This window comes from Schistocerca americana, chromosome 3 (assembly GCF_021461395.2).
Source record: "Schistocerca americana isolate TAMUIC-IGC-003095 chromosome 3, iqSchAmer2.1, whole genome shotgun sequence".
Lineage (NCBI taxonomy): Eukaryota > Metazoa > Arthropoda > Insecta > Orthoptera > Acrididae > Schistocerca > Schistocerca americana.
Window position 1 is genome coordinate 401,271,820 of NC_060121.1, and position 16,837 is coordinate 401,288,656.

At 40.4% G+C, this 16,837-nt stretch overlaps 1 long non-coding RNA gene across 1 annotated transcript; it reads right to left on the minus strand.

The window, feature by feature from the left end:
• Nucleotides 1-1,079: 1,079 nt before the first annotated feature.
• LOC124607357 lies at nucleotides 1,080-16,410 on the minus strand. Its single transcript, XR_006978819.1, has 2 exons — nucleotides 16,202-16,410; nucleotides 1,080-1,290 (listed from the first exon to the last, which is right to left on the minus strand). It is a non-coding gene; the product is annotated as an uncharacterized LOC124607357 (long non-coding RNA).
• Nucleotides 16,411-16,837: the final 427 nt, after the last annotated feature.

Genomic DNA, 16,837 nt, shown 5'->3' on the forward strand with positions numbered 1-16,837 from the left:
TGTGATCTGTGTTGTGAAGACATGCGATATATAAAACCAGGTCGTAGGTAGCGCGACCGCACCGCCATTTAAATGCTCAGACAACGTGGCGTGGCGGTAGGGGACATGTGCAACGAACCTGAGCGCCTTGTCACTTGAACCAGGGCAGAGCCCACGAGTCAAAATTTTGGACGCCACAGATCTAAGTGTGCATATTACGGCGCGCTGTCAGAGTAGTGGAACGGTAGAGGAATTTTGAGAAAGTCGAAAGAGGGCTGTACCGTGCATTTAAGTATCACTGTTAGTTGGTTTTAAACGCCGCGCTGTTCTTGAAAAAAGTTTAAAGGGCTCAACTGCGGAAACAGAGTTGTACTTTTATTCCACTAATTGTTTTACCCTTGATGATTCTATATTGTAAAAGACACTTCCTAGATCCTATTAAGATGCCCTCTACCTGATGTTACCTTGTGGCAGTGGAGGGAGTGCCTATTAGTTACATGTTTGTTACGCCATTGTTCATTGTGAAACTTTTTTATACATATACCTATGATTCTTGACTGGTTCATAGCCTATACAGTTTCGGAAAACACTGTATTGTTTGTCTATACATATATTCTGCTAAGATATGTTTTGTATCTGCTTATATGTACTCAATAATTTTTGCAACAGTTTACAGGACATATTGTAATTCTGACCTTTCATCTCGCAGGATGATTTGAAAATGGGTTCAGGTAACCTGGAGCTACTCATTAGTTAAATGAAAAAGTGAATCTTGCAACTCTGGTTGTTTCTGCAACAAATTGCTGTCTTGCAATTGTTCCAGCATGCTGGAAATCCATCCGTATTTTCCTGACTATCATCATCTCAAAAAGTAACGTATATAACACTTCATCTTACTAGATGATCCGCGGCTGGTTCCAAAGGTTATAACTCGCTGTAGAGAGCAGTGCAGTGGAGACTCTGAATTCGAGTGCTATGCTACAACGTTTCATAAAACAAACTTTGTTGATAATCTGTATTCCCAAGAATAATAATCGAACATATCATTTGAAAAACTCAGAGGGTAAGGCAACATAGTCCAGAAGTTGAAAAACATGATATTCCATCTTCGACTAAATGTAATTGTGCTTCATTAAATTACAATACTATAATACGAAGTCGCATTATATGAGAAACTCTGACTCCTTGTCACATTGATTCTTTGTTGAAGATCTTGTTGTTTTAGACGTTTGTACATAAACAGTAGTACAGTACTGAAACATTCATCACGCAGTTTTCGCTCGTTCACCCGTTGTGTCCATGGCCATCAAACTGTAAAAAGAGAATGAAACAGGAATCAGTTATCACTACTATCAACAGACTGTAGAAATTAAAATTAGTACAGTGTTATTCGTAAGCCTATACATCATAAAATAGAGCTGGCTCACAAAACTTTGTTTACAATTACGTGATAAGATAATTTAAACGATATGTGTGCTTTGTAGCAGAATGGAGCAACAGCTTTCATCAAACATGCAGCATAAGCACTAAGTTGCTCAGTGATTTGTTACTTCTGAGTCAAGTTGAAGTGTCTCTTGTATACTCAAGTAATACCTACTCACTACACGAACACATGCAAACACTGAAAGAGCTATTTCTGCATCCCTTTGACAGAGTTACTACGCTTATCTCACGTTTCGATAAATAGAGCACAAAACAGCGTAAACGTATCGTTTGTCATTTCCAGCGTCTCCAGATGTCAGAGTTGTGCTCTTCATTAACTTAAGTAACCATTCCGTTTCATATTTGTAAACATGTGACGCGACAGTTTTATTTTTTCCACAACTTCCTGAATATTCAGTCATGGAATGTCTGCTAGTTTCTTTCGTAAATTTATCCTAGGATATGACCAACGTTGAAATTTTATTACATTACTGGCCATTAAAATTGCTGCACCAAGAACAAATGCAGATGATAAACGGGTGTTCATTAGACACATATATATTATACTAGAATTGACATGTGATTACATTTTCACCCAATTTGGGTGCATAGATCCTGAGAAATCAGTACCCAGAACAACCGTCTCTGGCCGTAATAACGGCCTTGATAGGCCTCGGCATTGAGTCAAACAGAGCTTGGATGGCGTGTACAGGTACAGCTGCCCATGCAGCTTAAACACGATACCACAGTTCATCATCAGTAGTGACTGGCGTATTGTGACAAGTCAGTTGCTTGGCTACCATTGACCAGACGTTTTCAATTGGTGAGAGATCTGGAGAATGTGCTGGCCAGGGCAGCAGTCGAACATTTTCTGTATCCAGAAAGACCCGTACAGGACCCGCAACATGCGGTCGTGCATTATCCTGCTAAAATGTAGGGTTTCGCAGGGATCGAATGAAGGGTAGAGCCACGGGTCGTAACACACCTGAATTGTAACGTCCACTGTTCAAAGTTCCGTCAGTGCGAACAAGAGGTGTCCGAGACGTGTAACCAATGGCAACCCATACCATCACGCAGGGTGATACGCCAGTATAGCGATGACGAATACACGCTTCCAATGTGCGTTGGTTCGTGGTTGAGTACACCATCGCAGGCTCTCCTGTCTGTGATGTAGCGTCAAGGGTAACCGCAGCCATGGTCTCCGAGCTGATAGTCCATGCTGTTGCAAACGTCGTCGAACTGTTCGTGCAGATGGTTATCGTCTTGCAAACGTCCCCATCTGTTGACTCAGGGATCGAGACGTGGCTGCACGATCCGTTACAGCCACGCGGATAAGATGCCTGCCATCTCGACTGCTAGTGATAAGAGGCCGTTGGGATCCAACACGGCGTTCCATATTACCCTCCTGAACCCACCGATTCCATATTGTGCCAACAGTCATTGGATCTCTACCAACGCGAACAGCAATGTCGCGATACGATAAACCGCAATCGCGATAGGCTTCAATCCGACCTATATCAAAGTCGGAAACGTGATGGTACGCATTTCTCCTCCTTACATGAGGCATCACAACAACGTTTCACCAGGCAACGCCGGTCAACTGCCCTTTGTGTATGTCAACGTGTTGTAGGTGCTATCAGTGACAACCTTGTGTGAATGCTCTGAAAAACTGATCATTTGCATTTCACTGCATCTTCTTCCTGTCGGTGAAATTTCGCGTCTGTAGCGCGTCATCTTCGTGGTGTTGCAATTTTAATGGCCAATAGTGTATTTTAATTCACAGTTTGTGTCAGTCTTAAACTGAGTGTTGAAAGCGAGTGGAATGTCCCGTGATTGTGGTTGAAACTATTGTAGAAAGGTAAAAATCAGTTCTTAATACAGTAATTTATTTGAAAGCCGTAACACTGTAATAAACATGGTTCTGTTGCAAGTGTGCCGTGTCACAATCTTATTTGGGACGCACTATCCGCAACAGTCTGCCAAATGCATGTTTTACACATTTTTACAAGTGTATTACGTAATGAAGTAGTTATATGTTCGCTACTTAAATACAGCAACTGTGCTTCATTGGTTCACAGGCGTCGCGCCGGGTAATACTGTGGAACCAGCACTGTATTTCAACGAGACAGCTGCTCGCTGTCCTCAGGTGCTTACTGACGTGTAGCTGCAGTGACTCGCCAGTATACAGGGTGGTCCACTTATAGTGGCCGGGCAAATATCTCACGAAATAAGCATCAAATGAAAAAACTACAGAGAACGAAACTCGTCTAGCTTGAAGGGGGAAACCAGATGGCGCTATGGTTGGCCCGCTAGATGGCGCTGCCATAGGTCAAACGGATATCAACTGGGTTTTTGAAATAGGAAACCTCATTTTTATTACATGTTCGTGTAGTGCGTAAAGAAATATGAATGTTTTGGTTGGACCACTTTTTTCGTTTTGTTATAGATGGCGCTGTAATAGTAACAAACGTATAAGGACGTGGTATTATGTAACATTCCCCCACTGCGGACGGTATTTGCTTGGTGATACATTACCCATGTTAAATCAGACCGTTTACCAATTGCGAAAAACGTCGATATGGTGTTGATGTATGGCTATTGTGATCAAGAAGCCCAACGGGCGTGTGCTATGTATGCTGCTCGGTATCATGGACGACATCATCCAAGTGTCCCGACCGTTCGCCGGATAGTTACGTCATTTAAGGAAACAGGAAGTGTTCAGCCACATGTGAAACGTCAACCGTGACCTGCAACAAATGATGATGCCCAAATAGGTGTTTTAGCTGCTGTCGCGGCTAATCCGCACGTCGGTAGCAAACAAATTGTGCGAGAATCTCAAAAACGTCGGTGTTGAGAATACTACATCAACATCGATTACACCCGTACCATATTTCTTCGTACCAGGAATTGCATGGCGACGACTTTGAAAGTCGTATACATTTCTACCACTGGGAACAAGAGAAATTACGGGACGATGACAGATTTTTAGCACGCGTTCTATTTAACGACGAAACGTTATTCACCAACAGCGGTAACGTAAACCGGCATATTATGCACTACTGGGCAATGGAAAATCCGCGATGGCTGCGATAAGTGGAACATTTGCGCCCTTGACGGGTTAATGTATGGTGCGGCATTATGGGAGGAAGGGTAATTGGCCCCAATTTTATCGATGGCAATCTGAATGGTGCAATGTATGCTGATTTCGTAAGTAATGTTCTACCGATGTTATTACAAGATGTTTCACTGCATGACACAATGGCGATGTACTTCCAACATGATGGATGTCCGGCTCATAGCTCGCGTGCGGTTGAAGCGGTATTGAATAGCGTATTTCATGACAGGTGGATTGGCCCGCACGTTCACCGGATCTGACGTCCTCGGATTTCTTTCTGTGAGGAAAGTTGAAGGATATTTGCTATCGTGATCTACCGACAACGCCTGACAACAGGCGTCAGCGCATTGTCAATGCATGTGCGAACATTGCGGAAGGCGAACTACTCGCTGTTGAGAGGAATGTCGTTACACGTATTGCCAAATGCATTGAGGTTGACGGACATCATTCTGAGCATTTATTGCATTAATGTGGTATTTACAGGTAGTCACGCTGTAACAGCATGCGTTCACAAAGGTACTTGTATCACATTGGAACAACCGAAATAAAATGTTCAAACGTATCTACGTTCTGTATTTTAATTTAAAGAACCTACCTGTTAACCAACTGTTCGTCTAAAATTTTGAGCCATATTTTTGTGACTATTATAGCGCCATCTATCACAAAGCGATAAATGTAGTCCAACTAAAATATTCATATTTCTTTACGTATTACACGAATATGTAATAAAAATGGGGGTTCCTATTTTTAAAAAAAGCAGTTGATATCCGTTTGACCTATGGCAGCGCCATCTAGCGGGCCAACTATAGCGCCATCTGGTTTTCCCGTTCAAGCTAGTCAAGTTTCGTTCTTTGTAGTTTTTTCGTTTGACGCTTATTTCGTGAGATCTATGGCCCGGTCACGATCAATGGACCACCCTGTATACGCTGGCTCGCTAGTAAAGCGCCTGCTGGACCGCCGGATGCGGCCGTGCTTTTCCCGCGTCGCGCGTGCGAAGACCGTGGGGGCCTTCTCTCCAGTAGTTGGGACTGGTTGTCGCCTCGGTCTATGATTTCTCTGTGATGACATTATAGCTCCACCCTTTAACGCCTGCGCTTTTGTAGTGAGCCAGCGTATATCTTGGCGTGCCACTGTAGTCACACTACTACACCTGAGGACAACGAGCAGCTGTATCGTTGAATTATTGAGCACCTTTCACAGCATTATCGGACGAGGTTTTTCGTTTCATGCAAGACGGATCAAGGCGTGACCTCTTTGCAGACCGAATAATTGCTCACCAATTTGCCTTAGACCGTACATGATACAGATAGTACATGACGTCATCATTCTGAAACCAATATCTCTATCAACCGATTAGTGGCAGCAAGGGCTGTGTCTGAACAGCAATCGAACTGTTCGAACAGTTTACGTCACAGTTCAGGAAATCTTGGCTTGTATTAGATCCTTTGATCATCCTGTGATGTAGTGACTTACGTTGATACTGTCACAAAGGTCTGTCTAAGCGTTTTTAATGTATTTTGATAATAAAGGTGAATGTGAAACACGGACTGAAGTATTTCTAGGCTGAGGGTCATGCTAACAACGGCAACTAATAAATGTATAAAAGACTGCAATCATGATTATGTCCAATTCTCGAGGTTTACTTCGTTCTGTGATCTAGTGACGTCTGATGGTAGTATCTTCAATACGGGTCTTGCCGATGTGATTTATTCTCATATAAACATTACAGTCGCATTATTACAATCTATTTCGGTGGTCCGACATTTAATTCTTGATTAACTGCCATTTCTATTTCATCTGAACGTTTTCGTCATGTTTTAAAACTGATTAAAATCTGACATTACTTTTATGTATTATTCTCACATGTGAAGAGGGATTGAATTGTCCGTTTGCAGCTTACTTCGTAAACTATTACTGTTTCTAATATACAGATCAAGGATTAGACTGGGTTCAGTCAAGTAGCATGTTTTGGATGACAACATTTTCGTCTTTGTCTGTTACCTTTACTTAAAAATCAGCATAAGCGTTTATAGATCTATACATACAGGTACACTGTGATTCGTATTTTCAGTTTGTGTAAGCACAATAGGAGTTTGTGCAGTGGTAGGATTTATTACTATTTCCTTCATAGTTCCTCAAGATTTTAAAATTTTAAGGAGAACCGTAGCTTATTGTTGTTGATAGTTCATAATTTCTTACGTATCTCACATACTCGCGCCACGCAAGGCAGATGTCACGTGATTGTACGATCAGGGTCGTTGATGTATCGAACTCTGCAGCTAATCGGGAAATACGTGAGTAACGTTTGTTGCCCCCCCAGTGGCAGCATCCATTTGGAGACGACTTCGGCCATACTGTTCAGTTGGCTTGGCTTGTTTGGGGAAGGAGACCAGGCAGCGAGGTCATCGGTCTCATCGGACTAGGGAAGGACGGGGAAGGAAGTCGGCCGTGCCCTTTCAAAGGAACTATCCCGGCATTTGCCTGGAGCGATTTAGGGAAATCACGGAAAACCTAAATCAGGATGGCCGGACGCGGGATTGAACCGTCGTCCTCCCGAATGCGAGTCCAGTGTATACTGTCCAGGTTATCTTTATGTTAGGAGCAGTAATTTAAGTAAAGGCTTCTGTATTTCTTATGAAGGGTTTGGTCACATCGAAAGACACGTGAAAGTAATATTTCGTTCCACATATCAATATTACGAGCTGAATGATAAGGGTCATACATCGCGTAAAAATATAACATCTATTACTCGATGAGTGACGAAGACTTTCAGACGACAGAATGTTAATATCAATATTTAACTTATTATATGTTTTCTCTATAAGCAATGTGTTCTATTACGTTATGCTTGCAATCTTGTTACGGCTGCGCTGTCTTTACTGGATTGAACAAAGGTCATAAAACATAAACGCTTAATTTGTGTAAAAATCCGACGTTATGGATATAATTGAATGTCATTTCTTATAAGCACATAACAAAATACTTCACACGTATTTTTGAAGAATCGTAAGAAAACTAAACGCTCCCAGCCAAAATGATATTTCGTCTTCTTCTCCTGTGGAAGCCATGAAATTAATGACTCGCAGTACAACAAAAACATGAATCCAGCGACGAATGGTAGTTCTGTCTTTTTTCAAAAGGAAGGAGTTTCAAATTCATTGTTGAAAACTGGCGCTCTATTCTTTCGCCTGGACAAATGTAAAACGATAACCATCGCATTTACTTTGGGAATTTCTGAGAGATTATACTAGCTCTACCGCTAGTCTATGTGTGTGGTACTAATAAACCATTCTCTCCATTGTTAAAATCAACGTTGCATTTCCCCTTTAATGAGAAAAATTGTAAGTATCGCCTCCACTTTGCATATTGTGTAAGGGCAGAAACTTGACTTTCTGCCCTGTATAATCTCAGATCATTGTTGAAGCATCAGAATACGTATTATTGAAAATGGATCTCTAAAATTTCTTGTTATGTCGAATAGATTTTTATCAGATAGTTAATTCTGTCAAATTATTTTCGAGGTGAACAAAAATTAAATTTCGAACAGAAGTTTCTGATGAACAGTTCGCTATTATCTGAACGCATTACTGAAATTACGAAGATTATTCTTGATTGATTGACATACTTCCTTATTACAAGCACTGAAGCCATGAGAATTTTATATACAGTATTTTAAAACGGGATTTGCCCTTTTTTAAGACTAAGTATATTTATATTTGAATGAAGGATTTTATTTACTATTTTTTCCTTGTTTATTTTCATTTTATTTTTCAATACCGTGTACAATCTTTTAGGTGATTTGTGACGACCAATCAAATGGAAACAGCTAATTACTGGCGTTATTCCTGTCTTGGTCTAAGCAGGTGATACCGTTTTATTAGCTTTGAAATGGTATCAAAACAAATTTCAGGTGGACACCACTCACTCGATTTTGGCAGTCTCTTTCTTCAACCTAATTCGTATTTGACCATGAGGTTTCTGAGGAGGTTGATGGGGTCGCCATGGGCAGCCCTCTTTCTTCGTTGGTGGTAATTATTTTTAGGGATGATTTTGAGGACAGAGTACTAAAATGTGATCATTAAACCAACTGAACTTTTGCTGTATGAGTACGATAATTTCATATTGTAGTCTCATGGTGACACTACTGGAGTTTTTCTATCACTTCAACTCCATTCATAAGAATATTCGATTCCCCGATGTTTTTCAATCCGTACAGTGAGCAATCAGAAAACTAAACCAAGAAGATATATGAAAAGGGATTTAAAGTTCAGAAAAGGAAATAAAGTTCCTGATTTGCTGATGACGCTCTAATTTTGTGAGAGACGGCAAAGGACTTGGAAGGACAGCTCAACCGGATGGAGTGATGAAAATATGTTATAAGATGAACAGCTGCAAAAATAAAAAAAGCATAGTGGAATGTAGTCAACTTAAATCGGGGGATGCTGAGAAAATTAGATTGGGAAATGAACTAAACGTAATAGATGACTTTTGGCATTCGGTCAGCAAAACAACTAGTAATGGTCGATGTAGAGGGGATATAAAACGCAGAATGGTAATAGCAAAAAACGCATTTCGGAAAAATACTAGTTTGCTAACAATTGACATCAGTCCAAATGTTAGGATGTCCTTTCTGAAGGTGTATGACGGAAGCGTTGAAAACGTGGACGACAAGCAGTTTAAACAAGGAAAGAATAGAATCTTTTGAAATGCGGAGCTATAGAAGAATGCTGCAGTTATTTAGTTATTTACATGTTCCGTATGTTATCTGAACGATAATTTCACAGAAACTGTTATGGGGACGGATCGGGACTGTATGAATGGCATGTAATAGCTTTCCAGCGAAATTTCTACATCGTAATCGAAACAATATAAGGAATTCCCAGAGAAATTTCTTCAGCTTAGTCGAAACTACCTTGGCAACATCTGTGCTCGCCTACAATCTCGATCTCTCCCCATGCGAGCTCTGAAGAAGTACATTCATGTCCGTCGACTTGCTTCGGACGAAGAGGTGCACATCTAGACATAATAATCGTTTCGCAGACAACCGCAAACAATTTTGCATGAAAGCGTTGACCTTCGTGTATCACAGTGGGATAAATGTGTTAAGAATTATAGAAATTACTTTTCAGATAATCATAACTCAAGTACCTGTGCTAACGAGCCGGGAACTAAGCAGTAAGTGTTCCAAGATGAAGTGAAACCAAAATCTTTATGTATATAGACAGTTCATCCATGAGAAGAGTTGTGAATGACACTTTTTGCATCTTATCGATATTGATAATTGCAAGATATTGCCCCCAGGAATGTTTTAATTTTGAGTTCAAAGTAAGAAAACAAACGTCAAAAGCAAATTTTTTTCGTCTGATATACTTACAATTAAAAATTTTCTTTTTCCTTTGCTTTGCTTCAAATGTAAAATCATGTTTCTTTCCAAATTTCATTATTCTGGATCAACGGAAAGTACTCTGTTGGTTTTAATGAGTGAGTTTCCAGTCTGAAAGTATGTGACGTAAATGACCATTTCTTTTGACTGCGTTGATTTAAAAGCGTGCATTTATTGCATCGCCATGGAATTATACAGCTTATTTTGTGACATCAATTTCAACTTGATGCGCCCATTCCTTCTCTACAGATGGACATACAGTCTGGAATATAGTAAATGACTTTTTTTCGCAACACATTATTACAAGTTAATAATTTTCTGGTTTTTCCTTCACTTTTATTTTTAATTCTTACTGTTTACCAAATTTCATTATTCTAAGCCAACGGGGAGTACCTCGTTGTACCTGATGTGTGATTTTGCGAGTGTCAAAATATGTTACATAAATGGCTGCATCTTTTGATTGCACTAACCCGAAGTTGGCATTTATTACAATGTCAAGGCAGTATCTGCCTTGGTATGCGACATAAATTTAATAAGTTTGCCGTTCCTGAGGAAAAAGTGTCATAACAGACATACGGAAAGACATTCAGATGTGTGGCAAATGAAAAAAAAAACTATTACATGATTGGAAATTCAATATTTGGGATTTTTCCTTTAGTTCCGCTGTGAAACCTTGCTTCTTGCAAAATTTCATGGTAAAGCTAGTGGGAAGTAATATATACTGTATGTTTTGATGAGTTTTCGCGTATCAAAATAGAACGATCAGCCAAAACATTATGACCACCGCCCATCGCAACATTCGTTGCCTGGTGGCGTTGCGGGGAAGTGACGCAGTAGCAAAAATGGTAAGTGGAGCAGACACGGACGGGGGATCACCCGAGCGAAGATATGGGCTGCAAACTGAGAAATCCATTGAAGAAACGACTCTGACAAATGGTAAATTATAAATACGCAGAACCTGTGAACGAGTATCTCGAAAACGGCGGAGCTGCTTGAATTTTCATGGTCTACTGTCGTGAGTATCTACGGTAAGAAGTAGAAGAACAGAAGAACTATCACCAGCAGCTAAATGGTTGGACGACCACGACTCTTCTCAGATCATGGGGTTCGGAGGCTTCTCTGCTAGGTGAAGTAGTATAGATGGTGATCTGTGGCATCTCTACCGAAAGAATACAATGCTGGTGCACCCACAAGTGATTCGGAACACATCGTTCTTCTTATCTTGTTGAACATATAGCTCCACAGCAGAGCACCCCTACGCATTCTCATTTTTACCCAACGACATCGTCAATTACGATTTCAGTGAGCACGGGACCATCTGGACTCGACCGTCGATCAATTTAAACGTGTCGGATCTTCGGTTGAAGCACGTTTTTGCTACACTAGGTCGTCATCAAGATGAACAGCGGCTCGAAACGCACAGCTTGTCACAGACGCAGGCTGGTGGGAGCAGTATTATGCTATGGGAGACATTCTCCTACGCTTGCAGTAGTAACCAAAGTCACATGGACAGCTACGAAACACCTGCGTTCCTTCATGCTTGATGTCTTCCCCGACAGCGATGTCCTCTCTTAGCAGTTTAACTGAAACCAGAAACGTGTTACAGTGGTTTGAAGAGCATTATAGTGGACTCATGTTGATGTCTCGGCGACCGAATTCACCTGATGTAAATCCTGATGGAGCCCATCTGTGTAGCTATCGGACGTCGTCACCGCGTACGCAAATCAGAGGCCCGTTATTTACGCAAGTTACACAACCTGTGCGTAGGAAACTAATGGCACACACCTCCACAAACCTACAAACAAACTGCGGCATTCCTGATCGGAGTCGATGGTGTATTTCATTCCGAAGACGGACAAACAAGCTCTTAAACAGATGGTCACACTGTTTTTTGTCAACGATGTATGTGATATAAATGGTCTTACCTTTTGATTGCAAGGACTTACAGTTTCCGTTTTTAAAACGCCCGAGGGACTCTAGCCCTCAGCATGTGACATATATTTCAAATTGATATATCTACTTGTTCCTGAGAGAAAGGGTTTTCAACAGTCGGACGGACAGACTGTCAGACAAAGACAACATACAGATCCTATAAGGGTTCCGTTTTAGCGATTGAGGCTCAGAACACTAAAACGTACCTCAACCTCCGAGGGCTTCAAAGAAAATAATAATTTGTTTGTTTGGCTACACTGGAAATCCCCTTACCATTTCGCGAAGAGTTCTAGCAAGAGTTTATGCTGATTGATGCACAACTCATTTGTATGTCCCAAGTAATCGATAAAATAAGGAAAGCTACCGAACAGCTCCATTCTTCTTAGTGACGCTGTCCTCTCTCACATAAGATATCAGCATCACTTTAATGTCTCATTAACTTAATTTATCTCCTAACGACTTCTTTTTGTTCCCTTGTTTTAAACTAAATGTGAGTGAACAGAGATTTTCTTCCCGTCGTGGTGTAGCTTCTACTCAGAGACATGATTTAGAACTACGTACAACAATGCGCAAACGATGGGAACGCATGCATAGGTGTACATAATTTGAAGAATATTTTGTAAAACAATAAGACGATTCGTACAAAAAACTCTTTTTGTTTTTGCTGAATTTTCCTTGTGTATCTTATATGATGCGAACCTTCTCGTCTTGACTCCCACATATGCCGTTTTAAATTACTACTTTTCTCATTCTAAAGCGAGCTCTGTGTTAGGAATATGTAAACAGGACAAAATTTCCGTTTTTCCTGTTAGGATTGCAGTGCTCTGAGCTATTAAGAAAGAATTAGTAATATCTGTACCAAACGAGGCCGAAACTGGTCAAAATGCGAAAATGTGTCTAGTGATAAAATTACAGCCTTGGAGGAACTACTTTAGTTCCACACGTAGTTCACATATGGCACAACAAAGTTAACGCGGAGAATAATAACATTGTTTCGAGTTCCAATTTAAAAAAAAAATATTACTTTAAATAGGCGATATTGCTGTAACCGAACTTCGAAATGAATATTTTCATATTTCACTCGACAACACTGAGACCGTAGAAACGATTCAATTAATTCACAGGTTTAACTGCTTTTAGCTAAACGACTTCATCAACAAGAATAGCAGCTCTTCCAGCATTTCACGTAATGATTCATTAGGTAGGCTGCATTGAAAATACTAACTGCTGTTGTCCTATTAATAAAAAAAATTTGTGTGTTACATTGACTGATCCTTCAGATAACCGACGTATGCTCAAATGGGCTGCAACCCGTTGGCTACAGAACATTTTTCAAAGTTTAAATAATCGTTTTAATCTAAGAGGAAGGTAATTATTTCTCGATAAGGATAAGGCCAGATATATATCACGCTCTGCTGTGAAAACCTGACACAGTTGGTCGTGTCTTTCGATTATGTATCTACAGCCACTGAGTCCATGCAATTATTACGTTGAAACTGCTTTTCATGTACCAATGAAAGGACGTATGCTCTGGAGTTCTGATTTCTTTTATCCATACTGAGGTAAACTGTTGCTGTCAGAAGTAGACTTCGATGCCAGCAGCGCCAGCCTGGTGTACTAATCAGAATGGGACGAGATTAGCAACGAATTTAACAGATGGCAGCAGCAGTGCTACCTCTGACGTACAATTTCTTTTCGCTAGGAGTTTAATCGGTAATACAAGGACTAACATTTATTCCATACACGAAAAGAAGAGATAAGAATCACGGTGAACGAAAGTAATTATTTATTTCACAATTCTAATTTCGGCCTGTGGTCCGTTTTCCTGTACTGCTGTAACAGATTTTGCTTCAACGTATGTTAGAGTTTAAAATTCTCCTACGTGTACACTTACAATCGTCAACACTAAGCCGTGTTACAGTAACTAAAAATGTAACAGTGTATAAAGATGACCTATTATGTTTTTTACAGAACTAATGAAACAAAAACATGTCTTTCCTACAGATAATCAAATTGTCATTCAAAATATCTGCCAGTATAACTTAACACTTTCGCATACATTCGAAACATCTCTGGAAAAATTTTAGTGCTCATATGCATATACAGTGTCTAGAAAGGAGACTACAAGATGAACGTCAGTAATAGGAAAATGCGGGTGATGGAAAGTAATGGAACTAAATGAGCTGATCCTGAGGGAATTAGATAGTTAGAAAACGATGGTCGCTTCAAACACTGAAACAGCATCCCAAATAATTTAAGCGTCACCTTATATCGAAACATTTACATCTTAATTCGTGTAAAAACAACCATAACCAGTGCTACAGCAATGAAACTACCCAAGAGAATAAGCTTTTATTCCACTAACCTTTGGCCACCAATGAGTACAACTGATGTAAGAGGATTCGACACCACATACGCTAAAATTTTGTTTTGGCTTCAATTTCATGAATGAATTGATGCAGCTCCCTATCCTGTGAAAAATTCTTGGTCTGTCGACAACTACTGCTATCTAAATACATTTGAACCTGCTTACCTTGGTAAATCATTAGTCTTTACAATTTTTACACCCCTTCATTTCCAAGTACTACCCACGTGACGATTCGCTGAAACCGCAAGATTTGTCCCATCAACTTCTTCTGCGAAATTGTGTCATAATTTTCTTATATCCCAATACTATTCAGTACCTATTCGTTTGTTACCCAATATATACATATAATCTTCAGCATTCTAGTATATTACCTAATTTCAACTGGTTCAACTGGTTCTAAGCACTATGGGACTTAACATCTGAGGTCATCAGTCCCCTAGACTTAGAACTACTTAAACCTAACTAACCTAAGGACATCACACACATCCATGCCCGAGGCAGGATTCGAACCTGCGACCGTAGCAGCCACGTGGTTCCAGACTGAAGCGCCTAGAACCGCTCGGTCACCGCAGCCAGCACCTAATTTCCAAGGCTTCTATTTTCTTTCACTTCGGTAAAAAGTTGCACTCCAAATACAATCAGAAATTTATATTAGATGTTAGTAGATTTCTCTTATACAGACTCGTTTTTCTTGTTAATACCAGTCTACATTTTGTATTTATCTAGTTAGGCTATTGTCACTTATTTTACTGCCGAAATAGCAAAACACATTTACTGAATTTTATTGCATTATTTCCTATTTAATTCGTCAGTGTCACTTTATCTGATTAGACTGCATTCAATTACCATTGCTTTAGTTGAACTGGTATTCATCTTATAATGTCTTTCCAACGTCTTACCCACATTTTATTTCCCTTTCCAAATTTTCTTTGGTTTCCTTTACTGCTTCCATCCACAGGTTAAAGAGAATCGGAGGTATGCTATAATCCTGTTTCAATACCTTTTCAATCACTCACACTGAACCCACATAGCCCCCTAGAACCATCATTAACGAATTCACATCACATGATATAAGAAAACAGAGAAACTTAAAGTAATAAAGGAGTTTTGCTATTCGGAGAGCAAAATAACTGATGATGGTCGAAATAGAGAGGATATAAAATGTTGACTGGGAATGGCAAGGAAAGTGTTTCTGAAGAAGAGAAATTTGTTAACATCGAGTATAGATTTAAGTGTCAGGAAGTCGTTTCTCAAAGTATTTGTATGGAGTGTAGCCATGTATGGAAGTGAAACATGGACGATAAATAGTTTGGACAAGAAGACAATAGAAGCTTTCGAAATGTGGTGCTACAGAAGAATGCTGAAGATTAGATGGGTAGATCACATAACTAATGAGGAGGTATTGAATAGAATTGGGGAGAAGAGAAGTTTGTGGCACAACTTGACAAGAAGAAGGACTTGGTAGGACATGTTCTGAGGAATCAAGGGATCACAAATTTAGCATTGGAGGGCAGCGTGGAGGGTAAAAATCGCAGAGGGAGACCAAGAGATGAATATACTAATCAGATTCAGAAGGATGTAGATTGCAGTAAGTACTGGGAGATGAAGAAGCTTTCACAGGATAGAGTAGCATGGGGAGCTGCATCAAACTAATCTCAGGACTGAAGACCACAACAACAACAATGGTACAGGTCGAGTTAAAATCGACATTAAAACTACATTACTTCTACACTATTCGGAAGGAGATGGAAGATGAACCTTAATAGCTGCAAGTTCATTGACACATTGCAGCTGGGTGCAACCGGTGAGGGAGGATCGAGTCCTTTACTTTTAGACGTGACAGGAAGTTGACTAACAGGAACGTAAACAGCACGGAGTGTTGTTTCACGAGTCGTTGGGGCACTGCGAGTCTGTGTAACAGACCTGGAGACCCAAATCCTTCCAAGCACTCACTTATCCAGGGATAACGATGCGAGATAAATCGGTTTAGGTGGTTACCTACCTCTCAGTATCCGCCGGCATTTGTTTCTGACCAGCACCGAACCATCTCTGCACCTTCCTTTACGAGGGAAGCGACGGAAACGGACAGAATGTTCCTGAGCGTATGTGGAAGTCAGCAGCGCGACGAAGACACCCAGCAGGCATAAGACGACGGAGAACTTCATTCAGAAAGCCTATGCCTACAAGTGTGGCCTCCTTCCCTTTCGCTAGAGAACAGACAGGATGTGGCGCCTGCTTCCGTTAGGGGTTCGCCGCTTCCGCTCATTTAAATACGTGCCCTAGACGTCATTTCCTGAGTGTTCTAGGAAAGTCATTGCTCAGCCAAGTCTCAGGAAAAGGTTAAATGTTATCTGTCTTCCTGCAGAAAATGTTGAAATGCTCGTGGAAATAATTGATATTCACTCGGCTCCCGGCTACGAACTTACGATTCAGCAACCGTTAAATCATATGCTGTTTTATCAATTTATGACATTGCTGGTGAAGAGTTGCCATTACTGTATACAGTATCAGCCAGCCACAGATCACTTTTGGTTTTCTTGTTGGAAAAGCACCGTAACCGGTTTAGAATCTGTATATTCTTCGTAAGACGGCTTAGGTAATTTTATCGAAACACGTGAACGTTGATTTACAGGTGAAT